The sequence below is a fragment of the Enoplosus armatus genome, chromosome 11 (genome assembly GCF_043641665.1).
Source record: "Enoplosus armatus isolate fEnoArm2 chromosome 11, fEnoArm2.hap1, whole genome shotgun sequence".
Taxonomy (NCBI): Eukaryota; Metazoa; Chordata; class Actinopteri; order Centrarchiformes; family Enoplosidae; genus Enoplosus; species Enoplosus armatus.
The window spans coordinates 2,371,980-2,389,337 of NC_092190.1; positions in this window are offsets into that span (position 1 = coordinate 2,371,980).

Genomic DNA, 17,358 nt, shown 5'->3' on the forward strand with positions numbered 1-17,358 from the left:
GACAGCTGGCTCCTCACCACCTCAGCACTTTATTAACCCACCAACACCAGCACCCCTTCCTTGGTGTGTGTCCCCCCCCCCCCCCCCCTCTGTCTCGCTCTCTCTCTCTCTTTGTGGGTTTCAATGACCTGCAGATCTCCCTCCAGGATGTTCGTCTTCCTTTCCAGGACCGGGTGCTGCGAACGCAGGCCGGCAAACCACATGAGATCGACATTAAGCTGTTATTTTTTTTAGGCATTGCATAACTGTTTTCTTAGAATGTGGATGTAGTTATTTACTGTGGTCCACCAAACAGAAACCTCACCCGAAATACACTTCGTGCAGGAGTGTAGGAAGAGGCGGGACAGAATGTGAAGTCGTACATGCAACAACACAGACGCACTGAAATAGATAGTACACGCCTCTTACCTTCTGTGCTCATTAATCAACCACTCAACAAAGCCGGGACTTATGTAACTTATGTGGCAACAGGGTCTATTTCCAGAGGTGGAGCCCCCCCGGGCCCAGCAGCAGGTGTGGCTGAAGTAATGTAATGTCAAAAGGCACCCCTCAGTCTGCTGACCACCAGGGGTCAAAGGTCACTAACTATGGGCAGACGCGCTTCCATATTGGTTCCACAGCGGCAGGTGCAGACAGGCCAGGGGACCACGATGACACGGGTTGTATTCTGTGTGGTGTTCTTAAAGGAAAGCTCCAGTAATTTACTGTTACACTTTCATAAAGTTTGGGTGCATGCAAGAGGAGATGGAAAAAATGAACGGTCAAAATCTGTGTCTGGGGGGGGGGGCTTTAAAAAGCTCCTTCCAGAGCCTCAAAAGACACAGGTGGAGGTTTTTCCTCTGTGATACTTCTCATAAACCACTAAACTGATTTTCAGCGCCCCCTTTGTTGATCTTTAATGTGGCTGTGCGTCCACACGTGGCCTCGAACTGGACGTAAAGGAAGACATTATGCCCCCCCCCCCCCCCCCCCCCCTTTCCTCCAGCCAGCTGCTGAGTGCATCTGGGCTGATATGTGCTGCAGCCTTTGATTTTGTTTCCCTATGAAGTCTCGTGCTGTGAGGTGGTCAAAAAAAAACCTCAAGCCGAGAGTCCCTCACAGCTGTGCACGGCTGCTGTTCACAGTCTGTGGATCCAGCCAGTCTACTATCAGTGCACGCCAGACTGTGTTAAATCTGACGGCAGGAAGCTGGCATGGAGACACCCGTCTCCGTGTTGTTTCTTCAGTACAGTTGGCAGAGGGAAGCTGCGGGCACTGTCCCACTGTGAGTCCACCTATCTGCGCTCTTCTGCACCAGGGGCACGGCTTGGCCTTTGGTGGGTTTTCGGCCCGGAGGCTGGCCAGCTGGCACTGATCTGAGAGACCGTGTTGACACAGCGCATGATCCCCCGAGGGCAGGGAGCAGGGGGGGGTGGGTTGCCCTGTCTTCTAAACCAACCTTCCCACCTGGCAGAGATGGGCATCTTTCTGGCAGCGTGGGTCCGAGGTGTTGGCCTGGCCAGTGGACAGTCTGTGTACATACGCTGGGCTGGGAGTGTGGGAAAGCAGGAGACTCGGGCAACAGAGCGGAGTGGGATGGGCAGAGGAACATAAGAAAACACAGCAAAGAGAGGGAGGATGAGGAGCCTTTAGGAGACAGGAAGCTAAGGCCAATGAGGGAATGAGCGGATAGATGGAAAAAACTAAAAAACAAACACACCAAATCCTGCAACCATGTGTCAGTCTTCACATCAAGGTGGATTCCTACGGGAGGCCCCCTCAAGACCGCTGAAGCGGTCGTCCTATGAATAGGCCGGGCAGAGAGACACAGATGTGCGTCCACATCACAAAGAGACCGAAATACACTGAGCCAAATATCAGGTTCAGCTTTCCACCGGGTCCCCGCATCACTGGTGTCCAGATGTCCCCGCTGGCAGAGCACGGAGACGGGAACATTAATGAGAGCGTGCGCGTTCACGCTGGTCTCCTCGACGTGATAATGCTGTTTTGTTTGCACATTCACAGCACGCACAGTATGTGTGCTCTTTCCGAGAGGCGTTCGCAGGCTTGAGGCTCTCCTTTAGAGGTGCGGATTTCCTCCCACAGTCCAAAGCAAGGGGACGTCAAGCGAACTGGGGACTGAACCTACTTCGGTTAAAGCTTTTTGAGTGCCGCGAAGTGGCGGAAACGTCGACGGGAAGGGTTCAAAAGATTATCAGAAGCGTGACGAGCTACTGATTTGTCATACACTAAATGTTCAAGGGCTGTGATTAAAAAGAGTTTGAAAACAACAGTTGGAGAGGCAAAGAGCAGCACATTGATATTCACCTAACTAGGTACAGTTCTAAAAAAAAAAAGAAAAAAAAAAAGTACGTCGAGTAAGTGTTTATGCTTCACATGCACAGACAGCAGACTGCGACAGGACCACTGAGCAAACCCTCATCAATTGTGACAGATCACTCGAAAGAGGGCCGTCTGGCTGCCGTGGAGGTAATTGTTATCGCCTCTCCCTGACCTCCAGCAGTCCCTTAAATTGCACATCCATCACGGCCTCCATCACCACTACCGCCACCGACTAAATCTGCGACCTGACTTGACATGCTCGTGACCTCTCCGCCCTGAAGCAGCTTCTCTCGCCTTGACCCACCATAGCATCTCTGCCTTGCGACCGGCCGCTGAGAAGTCCGAACAACGCGCGGGTGTGCGTCGGAGTTGACAGAGCGGTGAATTTTACCGCTGTGGACGTCCGTGCAGCGGAACAGAAAGCTCAGTAGCGGGTGCTAGATGGTTTTTTCTAGAGACTCCCTCCTTAAGGGCAAACTGTGACGCGTGGCTTTTTTGGCTTGTTTGGTAACTAGGAAACAATGTTTAAAAAAAAAAAAAAAGAAAAGAAAAATTAACATTTCAAAACTGGACACTCATAACACAGGGTGCTATGACAACAGGAGTCTGACAGTTACGTAACAGCTTCAACCCTTCTGCAGTTTGAAGTTGTTGACCCTTTCTCCTGCGACCGCGGTGGCTTAAGAGCGCTCCTTCATCACTCTGTGAAAAGCTGAGACATTTGCTTTTCCTGGAAGGTTTCTGTCCACATTCTAAGGAAAAAAAAACGGGTTTCAGCTACAGCAGCAGTGAGCAGGTTGTGTGATTTTCTCTCCACAGCAAGCGTCTGATCGTCTCATTATGAATATGTCGTCGTTACACGACATTACCGACTTTGATATACGGAATTACTATTAAAATGTGCTTCTCTCTACCTCCATTCCACGTGACATGAATGTGGCATCCCATGTTTAGGAGTTCATGTCTCAAAACTGCTGTTGTGTGACTGCAGAAGATTATCCATTAAATTTGATGGACTTCGGTGGGCGCGAGTCATCCGTGCCTAGCCTAAAATATGGACCAACAGCGCCGCGTTCAACTTTGAAGAATGCCTGTTCCAGACGCCAGTGGCACCAGAAGCTAGCGAGCTAAGTGAGCTGGACTTCACAGCTGCAGCTCTTCACGCTGAAAGGATGACTGATGGATTGAGTTGGACATCATCACCCTCATATGAAGCCAAAATATCATTCACCAATTACTCGAATGAGCATTTTTGTCTTCGCACAGCAACATCGCAGGGTTCGTGGCTGCAGCAGACAGATCCGGAGAGACGGAGACATGAGGATGGGAAGATGTTGGCGTACGCGATATCGTGAACGCCCAGCCAATGTTGGACCACAGCTGTCTCTTCACTCTTGAGCTTGAGCTTGAACGGCTGACTCGAGGAGAGAGCGGGACTCTGGGAATTTTCCTTTTTTTCGATCTCTGCTTCATTGGACAGCAGAAACGCCTGGAGGAGAGCTGTATCGCGTTGTCTTTAATATATTTGTCAGGCTAATGTTTGAGCAATGATGACAAAGAAAAGACCATTTAACTCTTCTATTTTTGAGCACGTACAAACCCACCGTCAGCATTAGTAGATCAAAACCAATAATGTCTTCGCGGACAGACTCTGAGTCAGAGTTGGACGGTCCAGAGGGACGACGGGAGCGGACCCCGTATTTCCAAACTGACGAGTCACTGGAGGGCTGCACACATGACGGATGTGGAAACCCTGGGAGGAGACGTGATGACCGCATTCGAATGCCATTTCATCATTTAAGTAAAAAGACCACACACACACTGAAGAAACTTTTCTTCCGAAGTTGTTGGGAAACAGAGTGAATGGTGTGTAATAGCCTGTTTGCACTACGAATAACTTCCTCTATGTGACTTTGGCTTCCTTTAGAGACACATTTCAGACTAAAGGGGGACAAAAGCCGTGTCCCCAATGGGTTAAAAGTTGATTTTTAGTTATACCTCCATTATAAACACGTGTGTGTGTGTGTGTGTGTGTGTGTGTGTGTGTGTGTAGCAGATCCCAGATGGCCCTGCGCTGTCACGGTCCTCCTTCCTACTGTCAGACGGGGCTGTCTGGCTCACATCTGTTGCTCCTTCCATTTCCTCCCATTCACCCTTCTGTCGTCCCGCATCCTAATTGCTCCCAATAAACAGTTCCATCGTGCACCTTTCCCACCCCGGGGGCACCCGTCCTTCATATTCGACCACCGGAGGCCACTGGCGCTTTTTTAAATCGGCCTTTGTTTTCGTGACGCCGCAATGTTTCCAGGCCTCGGTAATTACTCGAGCGAGGGCAAAAATAAGATCCAACTTTTGGTTCTGGACGTACCCTTTTAAAGGACGTGGGTGGGACAGAAAAGGGGGGAGAAAAACATAAAAAAAAAAAGGGGGTTTAGATTAAAGAGTCATCGCCTTCACACCAGATAACGTGAGCGACCACAAACGGTTCCTTCCATTTCGTACGTGATAAGGTCTCTCAGCCGTCCGTACGGCAGCGTATCAGTACGTTTGACACTCTCTCAAGGAATGTTAGCTAGTGATGCAGTTTGTCCTCTTAAGTCTTCAATGGCCCCCCAGTGCAGCCACAATGAACTCTCTCTCTCTCTTCTCTCAATAGACTTCTCTGTGATGAACACTTGTCTGTTCCTGTGGCGCCAACAGGAGGATTAAACAGAGAGAGGGAGAGGGAGAGGGAGAGGGGGGGGGGCACTGAGAAAGCTATAAAGAGGGACAGGAAAGACAAGGCAAAGAGGATCCCTCCTGTTACTGTGTGCAGATTTAACATCTACTCCACCTCTTTACTGGTTTTCACAGTTTTCTTCCTGAAATAAGAGTAAGTTGATCAGTATCAATACGCAGCATGTAGCTCTCAGGCTTTGAGGGGGGGGTCCTCCACAGATTTCTGTTTAATTACGCCCAAAGCACAATTGCTTTGGGAACACACGGAGCCTCTCATGATAAACAGACGTCTTCATTCACCCCCACATCAAAACATAACAACTATGTTGTTGACTGGGTTCAATGTTCAATCAAAGGGTCAAAGTTCAGCTTCATTGTCATTATACTGTTCAGGACCCCCCCCCCCCCCCATGTTAAAAATGTATGAAAAGGACACATTTATTAAATTAGGAAAAAAAATCTAATAATTATATAGGTACTAATACTAATATTAGTCTACAGCTGCGGTGTAAATCCTAATAAATCTGGGTGAGTCAACGTTATCTTAGCAAACAAAGGCCACTGTTAGAGGCTGACTGTGACCCCTCCTGTGCTTTCACTTCCCCTCCCACCCTCATGTTTTATCTCTCTATCCCTCCCTGCCTTTCATCCTCTCCCCCTCCTCCACCCTGCCAGGCTTTTCTCCTCCACCCTCCTCCTTTACCTGCGCACGTCTCCTTTTCACAGCTAAACATGTTTCACACCTTTCGCCGTCTACACTCCTGCCGCCCCAGCACCACCCGTAGCATTTATACGTGAGCGTGGGTTTACTTTTTCTGCTTCTCTTGACCCCCCCCCCCCCCCCCCCCCGCCGTTGGTGTTTTTCTCCCCCTCCCTCTGCGCTGCCTGCCCCGTTGGCCAGGTTAGAAAGGTGGGTCAAGGGTTTAGCTTTGGGCCGGCAGCAGCACCCTGTCATTAAGGTTGAGTTTTCATGGGAACTGGACCCTGAGGGAGAAAACCTCACCTCAGCTCACCCGACTGACTGTGAGAACTTAGCCATAGTTGTGGTCCTCCGAGGAAGCTGCAAGAAATTAGCATGCGTTTGTTTGGCAAAGCAGGACGGGCTCTGTGAGTGGGTTACCCAGTGTGTTTGGCAGCAGAGACTGAACAACAAACCGAAAAACAATGTGCAGAAATTGTCTAAAAAGAGAGAATCACTACTGACAACTGCCACCCCGGGGCAAAGTCTCCCATTTTCTCCTCGACGGCGCAACCTGAAGGAGTCTGTTTCATTTTCAGCGGAGCCTGCAGGGCATCGGTGAAATCACCCCGCGTAATTACTGCCAAATGCAGGCGGCGAGAGCAGGGACAGGGGTGTTCAGAGTCCACGCCTGCTGTGTGTTTGACAGAAAATGAGAAAGAGAAAAAGAGCTTCTGCTTTCTCTGTCCATTCTTGCCCAGATTTATGGGGGGGGGGGGGTTTGTGTTGCCATTTTCTGAGACAATGAATTAGAGAAGGATGGGCTTTAAATCACTACATCTAGTTTGTTCCGTGTGTGTGTGTGTGTGTACACTGTAGCTGTGCGACCCTGTGCTCCTTGTCGTTCATAAATCACACCCTCCAGTGGTATCCAGGATCTGGCCCTGAACGCGCCCGATTTCCCTTTTGCAAACGCACCTTTCATCAGCTGAATCTCTTTCATGGAAGGATACGCAAATTACTGTCACATCGAAATACTGAATCGCCCTCCCCCGTAGAAGCTGAGATCTCTATCGATCATCCCCGCCCGCCCCCACAGCACAAGCAAACAGAGTTCCAGAAGAGGCCTTGACAAGACGCTGCATGCTTCCCGCCCTCTCTGAACTCAACATGTTTGCCATGAACAGTGAATTGTGTAGAGTAGAGTTTTAACTTGGGGAAAAGCTGTAAGTCAACTGGCGACTGGAAAAATATTGGCTCGGATAGCACAAGTCAAAGCTCCTGTAAAACAGTACACTTCACTTCTTTCATCCCTGCTGGAAGGCGACTTTTCAACTAGTGAACTATTTATGTAACTATTTCATTTCTATTTTATTTGCAGCTTCCAGAAATCTTTTATTTCTTGACAATAACTCACCATATCTGTTGCTTTTAGTGTAGAGGTTTGGTGTGCATCAGGTTAGCTACTGCTAGCACTCTGCACACCCCTCGAATGCATCTAGAACCCGCTCTCACATATATTGAAAAACATGCAAGAGAAGGAAAGGCCTCGTAGCATGTGTGTGATGCTGGAGCTGGCGGTCCGAGCTAACCAGCCATGAGAAGCTACCGACGGACTCTCTGTGTCCCTGCTGGGGGGGACAGGGAGTCTGGTGGAGCTTTGACTGTCACTAGAAACACCTTCATGGCCCTTTGAGAGAGTTACTGTTCTCTCTCTCTCTGTGTGTGTGTGTGTGTGTGTGTGTATATGAGTATAGTAGCTATCACTGGGCCCATGTGTTGTTTACTGCCACAGAGGGGCTTGTTTTTCTGGCTTGCTAATGCTGCCAGAAGCTATGTGGCTACTTATACTTGGCGCAGCAGCTGCTACCACAGTCGGGTGGGTCAGCGCATGAAATGCACCTGATAAGAGTCTGGCCTACCGCGTCGCGGTCAGGGAGGAGCCAAATCCAAGCAGATAGATACCGATAAGGCAATTCTGAGCCGGTTTTTTTTTACACACAATGTGGTTGGAAAAATCACCTTCATTAGCGTCACGCGTATCAATGTGGAGGTCCTCTTGATAATAATAATAATAATAATAATACAAATCCTGCAATCGTCGCACTCCACACGAAACTCCCCGACAGACTGCACAGCAGCTACAGGGAGGCCCTGCAGCGCGGTCGACTGTGTGTTGAGGGTGGTAAAACAGAAGCTCTGCTCGGGCTGTGTCGGCTGGCACAGAAGGAAAGCTCATTCGGAGAGGCATTTCCTGACCGCTGAGGCAATTAGGCCCATCGGGCCTCAGACACACAGGATTAGCCGAAATCTAACTGTGGCTACGCTAATTGGCTCTTTTTCTTTCTGCTCTCTCTCTCTCTCTCTGAGTGAACAGGAAAACCACGTTGTTGTTCCTCCCCCAGCCCATTAGGTCAGCCAAACAATATTAGCGACTCTATTATTACATGAGAAGAAACCATCAGTGGCAATCATCTATGTGATGACATTTAGGGAGGGAAGCCGGGGGGGGGGGGGGGAGACAAAAACATCTTCCCTCGTCGTTCCAAAACAGGTCTGACTCCTGGCCTCTGGTGAACTTCCCGGGCCTCAGTGGAGTAAAGGTCAGGAGAGACGCACATGGAAAAACACCCTCTACTGTCGCTGTGTTGTCTTTGAGAGGTACGGTCTTGCCAGGAATGCATGCGTGGGTGGATTGTATGCCGTTTTCCTTTTCAGAGATGCGTACAGATAAAGGCCTACAGATCATCTTAACCTGAGGAAAACTGGCCTTCGTCGCTCCCTCCCTACCTGTCACTGCCTTCACTGCGTCATTCATCATCATTACGGTCATTACTGCTTCTCTCCTCGGGGCTGTTGGGGGGGGGGGGGGCTGGTGTCTTGCCAGACCAGCTTGGTTTGACGTGGTGGTGTAGAGAGAAAGAAGCAGGAAGGAAAGAATGAGAGAGTGGACGAGGGACAGAAAGAGGGAGGAGAGGAAACAGATTTAATCTGCAAAACAAATCAGCGCAGCGTCTGTTGCACACACACACACACACACACACACACATACACACCAAGACACGCTGCAGTCTCCACGCAGGCAGCAGAACAACTTACAAACAGCAACGACAACTGCTGTCAGTCACGGCCTGTAGCCATGACAACAGGTCTCCCTGCCATATGTGTGTGTGTGTGTGTGTGAGCGCCAACATCAGCGCACAGTCAGCAAGTATGCAACATATTCTCATGTGACTGTGAGCTGGCCCGGGCTCAGCTCACAGTCTGGACTCGGCTCCTGCGCCTTTTGAGAAGTTTAAAGTTTACACAAAGTTTCAGCCAAAACAAACACAACTGGCAGGATTTCGCCGTTGAACACACCTTCGACAAGCAAGGAGGGGAAAATACGGGGAGGGAGGCGAGTCTCAGCCCTGGTGACAATCATATACCAGCAAATGATTTTTACCAATAAATACTTGAATAAATGTCAGCGTTCAATGTGTGTTTGAGACTTTTTTTTTTTTAACGGCCTCAGATCCACAAACGCGTTTAAGAGCAGCACATTCATGTGGAATTTGGGAAAACGTGTTTTTTTTTGTTTGTGGATTCAACATTTGCGGATGCCATCAGTTACTCACTAAATCCTCGTCCACATTTGTAAATGTTGTTTTGTTTTTTTTCTGTGTGGATCGGGACACGCGCATTTGCCACCAGTATCAAGAAAACACGAAGTCATGTGTGATCCATGATTTTTCTCTGATATAAGTGCAATTGACTTATACGTCAGCCTTTCAGAGGAGGTCAGGGGGTCTTCTGGAGCTGCGCTGCTTCCCCTCCGGCTCCAGGCGTGTCCTCCCTGTGCATCTGCTCCACAGACACTTGGCCCTGTCAGAGGGGAAGAGTCTTCCTGCCTGCCCCATAAATCCAACATGCGTGAAAAGACACACACACACACACACACACACATAGAATGAACCAAACCCTTGAATTAGACACATTTTTAGTGTCAGTGACTTGAGAGCTGTCACACATTCAAACTCTTCAGTGTTTTGTTGTGAATGCGCGAGACTGGAAAAAAAAAAACCCAGAAAAAAAAAAAAAAAAAAAAAATCACCATATGACATGTTTCTACAATAAACAGCTCGTGTAACTAACAACTCAACGTTCACATGATAAAACCCTGTTTAGCGGTAGTCAGGGACAACGGCATTATCATATGTGTTCCGAGCTCTGACCACAGTAACGCTGCCAAAACCACATCCTCTGCATGATGTAAGACTCATCACAGGACTGTATGAAAGCTCCAGCTCTCGGAAGGGGAAGGATTAGTAATGGAGCATTCACTGTCAGCCTCTGATGTCTGATTACGTCTGATTTCACAGGGAGTGTAACAGTGAGCGAATTAGAGAAATTCACAGTCAGTCAGTCAGTCGGTCGGTCGGTTGCTATTCATTTCATTGCATTGTTTCCTTTCGTAAAACAAAAACACCAGTAACCACGCGCATGAATGTGATTTGAGTGGAGGATTTTGTGGGGGAAGAGTTCAAATGGGAGTCTGTGGCGCTGAGTAAGTTGTAAAGCGGTGAGAAAGCTGACAATGCCAGTACCAAGTGGAAAGGTTTCACCGTCTCTGCCTCAGTTTCCATTATCCTGATATTACATACATGCTCACTCTCTCTCTCTCTCTCTCTCTCTCTCTCTCACACACACACACACCTAGCTAGCTAACCGGATCTGAAATAGCCACCTGGACTTGACTCTTATCATTACAAATGTTCCACTAAAGCCAGGCTGGGCTCACCTGAGTTATTCAACAACCAAGCACGTTTCCCAGTGAGGCTTCTAATCTGTTGAAACTTTGACTGGCTGCCTTGTGTATGTGATTTACTCTCACGGCAGAAAAGACTAAAAGGCTCAGACTCCATGCCCACAAACTCCCAGAGAATTGCAGAGAAAATTCCGAATTCAGAGACCAGATGTTTACTGTACACCTTTACCGGGTCCGTCTGGCAGATTCCACCTGCCATCTGATGTGTTGACAACTCTGCCCCTTGCTTCACCCGAGAGTCCAAGACATACGTCTGTGGATCAGATGATACATCGACAAAGTAAATCATTGATCTTGGGTTTGGGTATGCACGCTTAAACACGATATTTGTTACAGACGGTCCAATAAAACACTACTCGGGTTCAGATCAGGTGCCCCCAGCAGACCTGTGCAGAGCCAAAGTGGAGTCATGACTAACGACACGTAAAGACTCCAAAACCTCGAGATTCCCCAAGCTGCCGTTCAGCACATAGGCACAACAAGCAACAGGCTGTAAAGTAGAGTCAAGCACCGGTCCCCCAGAAGGGAGCCCAACTATATCGAGTTGGTACCTTCCGCTGACCGTAATAGTTTTGGCTCCTTCCCCACTAGAGTGATGACATTACATGTGCCAAGATCCAGTTTTTGGAGCTAGGGGCCAGTACAACAAGATCCCTTCTTAGACTACCACCCAGTTGGCAGCGAGATCCCCTCCCAGGCCTTGTTCCAGGAAAGAGCCTTGGTTTCCCTGATTTGGAGGAGGTTGCTTTTTCCTGAAGACACCGATACATAGAGGCCTCTGACTCACTCTCAAGTCCGGCCCCTCACCTTGGACCGAATTGCCGTGGGAGACAATAACGGGAGCCGTTGCCACTGACAACCCGGCGACAAGGGTCACAGGGGCACACAACCCCACCACCCCCACCAAAATAGGGCGGCAATTCTCAGAGGGGATATACCCTAAAGAGTATACTGGAACAGTTTATTATTCACACAGTGCAGCAAGATTCTGTAAAAACACAGTCAAATAATATGTTCTGCATTCTTTCCAACTAAAATGTTGTCCAAATTACATTGTTTGTGGGTTTGCCCCCCTTTACCCCCAAACCCGTCTGCAGACATAAGAGTGTAAAACTGCATCATCAGTTCACGGTGAACTGTGCTGAAATACAGTCATGTAATCCCCTCTTTACGGCAGTCTGTTTTTCATCACTACCCCCCCACCCCACCCCACCCCAAACAGTCTGACTGGCTGCCCGTACATCTGCGCATCAGCATTTCTGTGTGTCAGGTGCTCCGGCAATCTGTCTGTGGGTCTGTCAGCACCGCGGCTCATGAGGCTCCTCTCGAGATTTAATGTGCGACTCAATTAGGGTTTGACAGGGGCAGGTGTCAGGTCATTCAGTGGGGGGGGGGGGGGGGTCTCTCTCTCTTCTTTTTTTTTTTCAATTTATTTTCTTTCCCCACACACACAGACTCTCTCCTACAGCCTGATACTCACAACCGGCCAGCCACACGAACACACACATATGCACAGACCAACCACATGGTGTGGATTAGTGAGCACTATTGACTCTTCAACTGTTACTACTGCCTAATCAATCTGCCATAAAGCTTTGGGGCTGCTGCCAGCTGTCTGTCTGTCTGACTGTCTGTCTGTCTGTCTGTGCCACCACAGGCGATTGAAGCCCTTGCGTCTGTGCGTAGTTACCCCTAAACGCTCGCCCGTCGACATTTGACAGTATTGGGGCGATGCTTTCCTTCATGTCTGTATTGTATCTTGGTCTGTTATAAGGCTTCCTGTACCCCTGATTTAACTATTTCTCATTACCAGAAAACACTCACACGTGGCTACACACACACACACACACACACACAACAAGGTAAGTCATAAAACCACACGTGCTGCACACGTGTTTTCATATCTCCTGACCACATCATTATGTGAAATATAGAACATTCCTGCACTGCGAACACACGTCTCACATACAGGCCTGCAAGGAAACCGACAGGCTGGCATCAACCCCCCCACCCCCCCCCCCCAGCCACAGCCCAATGAACACACGCGCTCCTGTTTCTACTGTTGAGACAAACAGCGGGACATTCTGCTCTGCCCCGTCTGTCCTGCTGGGCCCCGCCACGAGATCAGCAGTCAATCACTCTGACCGGTCAATTCCACCCCCACCCCCCCACCCCCACCCCGTGGTGTCCCTATGTGGTCTGTATAGGGATCAATCATGCAGCAGTTTAGCCCCCGGTCGACGCATGAGGCGGTCACACTTATTATGTGCTGTATGCGTGTTTGTGTGTGTGTCCTGAAACGACTGAAATGTGATGACATCAGCCAAAAGTAGCCAGAAATAGTGTGTGTGTGTGGGGGGGGGGGGGGGTTAGGGTTAGCACATCATGAGTCACCCGCACGAGTCTCAGGCAGATTTTTCCGCAACTGTCAGAAATGGTGAGTGACTCATACAGTATCTGAGCATGTAACGAGATGGGCACACAACACACACACACACACACACACACACACACACACACACACACACACACACCTGCCACTGACTAACGCATGTGATACGCTGCTAGTCTAGACGTCTTATCTCCCTCTGCCGCAGCCAGGCTTTTTAGAATAGGCAAGACCAGGTGTGCATTACAAGTAAGTGTGTGGGTGGGTGCCGAAAGTCATTGTAAGAGTCAAGTTTGTCATTGCAAATCCGGGGTGATAAACGGTGTGTCAATAGAGCGGTGCAGTGCAGGAGGCAGGGAACTAAAGTGGAGCAGACAGCAGCATGTAATGAACACCTCACTGCTCCTTCCCATTGTCCAGACAGAAGTCCAGTCAGAACATAATATAACAACGCACACACACACACACACACACACACACACACACACACACACACAGCATGACAGGTAACAATCGGAAACACCTTTAGCTAAATGCGTGTGTTTAACAGGCCGATACACCCACTCAAGTGCCGGTTAGTGATATTTCGACATTCTAGATTCAAAATCCGTCAGCCCCACGGGAAGACAGGGGAAGGAGGCAGTGACTGAGCTACATATATACGTCGTCTGCAGAGGCAGATGATTATTTCCAGAGCGAGGAGGGAGCAGAGAGATGCTATCTGACCGCGCAGTGTGAGATCTGAGGAGCTGCACGGTGACAACAGTGAGGGTGGACTGGGTGGAGTGAACACCACACTATACTACAGAATACTTCTATTATTACTATTTTCAAGCTTTGCAACAATGCAGACACTCCTGTGGGTTTTTAGATGGTTCACTTAGCTTAACAAGTTGGAGAATTCTCCATACAATAAAATACGTACTTTGTCCTTCATCTGAAAAATTCAAAAGCAAAAAGATCAAATCTGGAGACACATTGGACAGCGAGGAAATCATGTAATGAAGACGTTTCAGCAGACAACGAGACAAAACTGCGGGGAATCAAACTGAGCATTGCTAACATCATTTTATTAAAATTTTGTACATTACTTTTACATATTTTGTTTTTCAATAACAATGTACAATTAAATAAGACTAAAGAGATAAAACATATATGATTTTAATATGCTGCTATACACGCTTTCAATGGTTTTTAAAAGGTTTGAACAAGCTAACATGGTGCAGGCTAAACGTCTACAGAGACAAGTCACGTTTGCTTCTGCAGAGAGAGAGAGAGAGAGAGGGGGGGGGGGGGAGGGGGGGTCAAATAGAGACGGAAGTGGGTTAATAAAAACAGGGACGTCCCTCTATCAGAGAGGGATCAATGCACGCTGATAGTCACACCACACAGGCGCTTCTATTGATCCCAATCAGTCAAGAATAGCGAGGCGTGAACACCAAGCATGCAAACCGCCAACACGGACGCGGCGTTGGAAGCACGAGGCTGCGAACTGGCACAGACAGGAAGAATGAATCGGACTGCACAGACATACACATGATAAAGATGATGTGTATACACACACACACACACACACACACACACGTGCAGGTCTGTGCTCACTTAATCTCTTAACATGCACAACTGAGCACACACTGACACATGAAGTCAGATCCTTTTCTACTAATGTACCTTGCAGTGGCAAAGGTGTTTGTGTGTGTGTGTGTGTGTGGGAGGTCTAGCAATGAAAGGAGATCTCAGATTCCTTGCAGGACTGAGGCAACCAAGGGGGGAGGGGGAGGGGGGGTCACAAGGTCCAGCAGCCAGGAAGGAAAGGGCTTGCATGTTGACATAGATGCTGTAGGAGAACACACACACTCACACACAACAGCGGCTGCCTTTAAAGAGCGTGTGCAGTCAGGTGGGAAATTCCCTGTTCAGAGTCCCAGCATTCCAGAGGAGCCAAGTTATTGCCGCTCGCCCCCCGCCCCCCCCGTCCGAGTGTCAGTCAGGTGGCGCCTTAGCGCCACCCTTCCCGCGAGCTTTTTCGGCGCGGCCGACGATAAATGAGGAGGAAGTCCGAACAAGTGAGGCCGTTTCAAGTTCACCCCCCCACCCCCCGTCTATGTAAAGCTGCTCACGACCCAAAACAGGACACGGACGTACACGTGCGTGCGTCAGCGGGCCACAAAAACAACATCAGGTCTCGCCTGCGCGTTTGCTCCCCACATGGGGTCTGAGACGGGCTCCAGGCATTCATAATGTCACTGTGGTTACCAGTGCAGTGCGGGTCATTTCACAGTAGAGTTCAGGCCTTTGTACAGTGCCTATTCCCCCGAGGGACGCTACGAAGCAGCTACACATTATTTAACTCAGTCACGCTAACACTGTCTGATTGACAGACTGAAGGCTTCTGTGGAATAATAAATACAACCGTCTTTCCCCTTCAGGCGAGTCTTCAGGCCTGAACCCAGGCGAGTCTTCAGGCCTGAACCCAGGCGAGTCCTCAGGCCTGATGCAGCTCACATAAACGTTTATCATCTGATACAGAAAGTGGGTTAAGGACCCACCACCTGTGTCAAAGTCTCGCAGAAGTCTTGAGGTTCTCAGTGTGCGTGATAAGAAGTGAGTGTACGTGCTTGTGTGTGTGTGTGTGTGTGTGTGTGTGTGTGTGTGTGTGTGTGTGTGTGTGTGTGTGTTGTGTGTGTGTTTGTTGTGTGTGTCAGTCTTAGGCACTGGACAGCATTGTAGATGTGAAGATCTGCTGCAGTATTTGGGGGATCTGCTTGGTGTCCATGGCAACAAAGGATCTCCCTGCTGGAAGGGTCTTTTGGAGTCTGAATTAAAGAAAAAAAAAAAAAGAAAGATAGAAGTTTGAGGGTTAAACAGAACTTCAGCGACAGAATCGTTTCCCAAAATAAAAAGACAGACAAGTGCTTGTTTTCTGTGTGAATTGGTGCTGGACCTTTGCATTGACAGAGTACAGTGTGTGTGTGTGTGTGTGTGTGTGTGTGTGAGAATGAAAGGGCTGTCATTCACACGCTGGAGCTTAGGAACAAGACAACACAGCCACTTCCACTGCGTGATTATGTAAGCCTTCTCGTTCCTCTCTCCCTGCGCTCTGACTGGAACCCGCAGACCGAATATAGTTTTAACCGTCACTTAATCTCCAGCCGACCTCGGCTCCTGCAGTTAAAGAGTAATTCCTCCTGTGGCTGTTTTCAGGGGTCAGAGGTCTCTTTCTTTTTTTCCCTCTCTGCTCCTCGCTGAGTCACGAGCCGCGTGCAAAACAGGTCCTTGTCATTCTGAAGGTCCTCCAGCTCGCGACGGCGTTCTAAGCCTGAGGCCAGCGGCTCCTCAAAGCGGGCCGAAGAGTGCACTTGCCCCTCTTTTGTCCTGCCTGCAAAGCTTGGGACTTAATCTGGGATGAGACAACAAAGGTCCAGCAGGACCAGCAAAGCAAGCAGGGACACGAGGAGGCCTCAGCTAGACTAACTTGGACATTCATTGTTCTACTTAACTTTGAAGTCCTGTTGTTCTGTGTTGGCTTTGGGTGACCGGCTGCAGTCTAGATGATCTTAAGATTGACTAGATGGACAGTTTTGTTTCATGAACAGCAGTCATTTTGACTTTGTCCTTGTCCCTTCATTCAGTCCTCTGCCTCTTCTCCACCTTTTCCCTCCTCTCTCTCTGGCATCTTTTCTTCCCCTTCCCCTCTCTTTATTTCACTTCCTTCCTGTCGCCCTTCCCCTTCTTTGGCTTATGCTCTTTTTTTTCCTCCCCCTTCTTTTATTTGCCTCCTTTGCACCCTCTCGACCAAGATGCCCCCCCGCACCCACCTCCGCACCGCCTCACCTTTCGGCCTGGTCGCCGAGGGATCCGATGAAGATGGCAAAGGCATTGACCTGCGGGTCAGAGGTCAGGACTTGGGCGAAGCGCTCGGGCCGGATGCCGTAGCGCTCGAGGTTGGCATCGCTGAGCACTACCACGAAGTGCTCGTCAGCCTCCTCTCGTGCCACCTCCTTAATGCTGGCGTCTGTGCCCTCCAGGGTGTAGTCGCCGCTCATGCAGAACTGAGAGTGGGCGTGCATGGTCTGCAGGGAGGGGGGTGGGGGAGCGAGGCAGAGAGAAAAAGTTTAACAGGACGTTCAGACGTTCCTGACCTCACCCTCACTGTACATTATCCAGTGTATTGCACAGGTGGACGTGTGGTATCTTGTAATATTCAAGGGTCAGTTCACCCAAGTTACAAAAAAAACATATTTTCCTTCCTGATATAACACTGGATTCCACAAGAGGAAAGTGACAGCAACAAAACCAGTTAACGTACTTTTAGCTGCACTTCAACACTATAACTGGTGTGTAGTAATAAGCCACGAACGGACTGATTAGGAATCTGCACCTTGAGGACTTTGAGTCTCTGTTTGTTGTTCTTGGGGACTTTGCCCGCTCTGACCAGCTCGA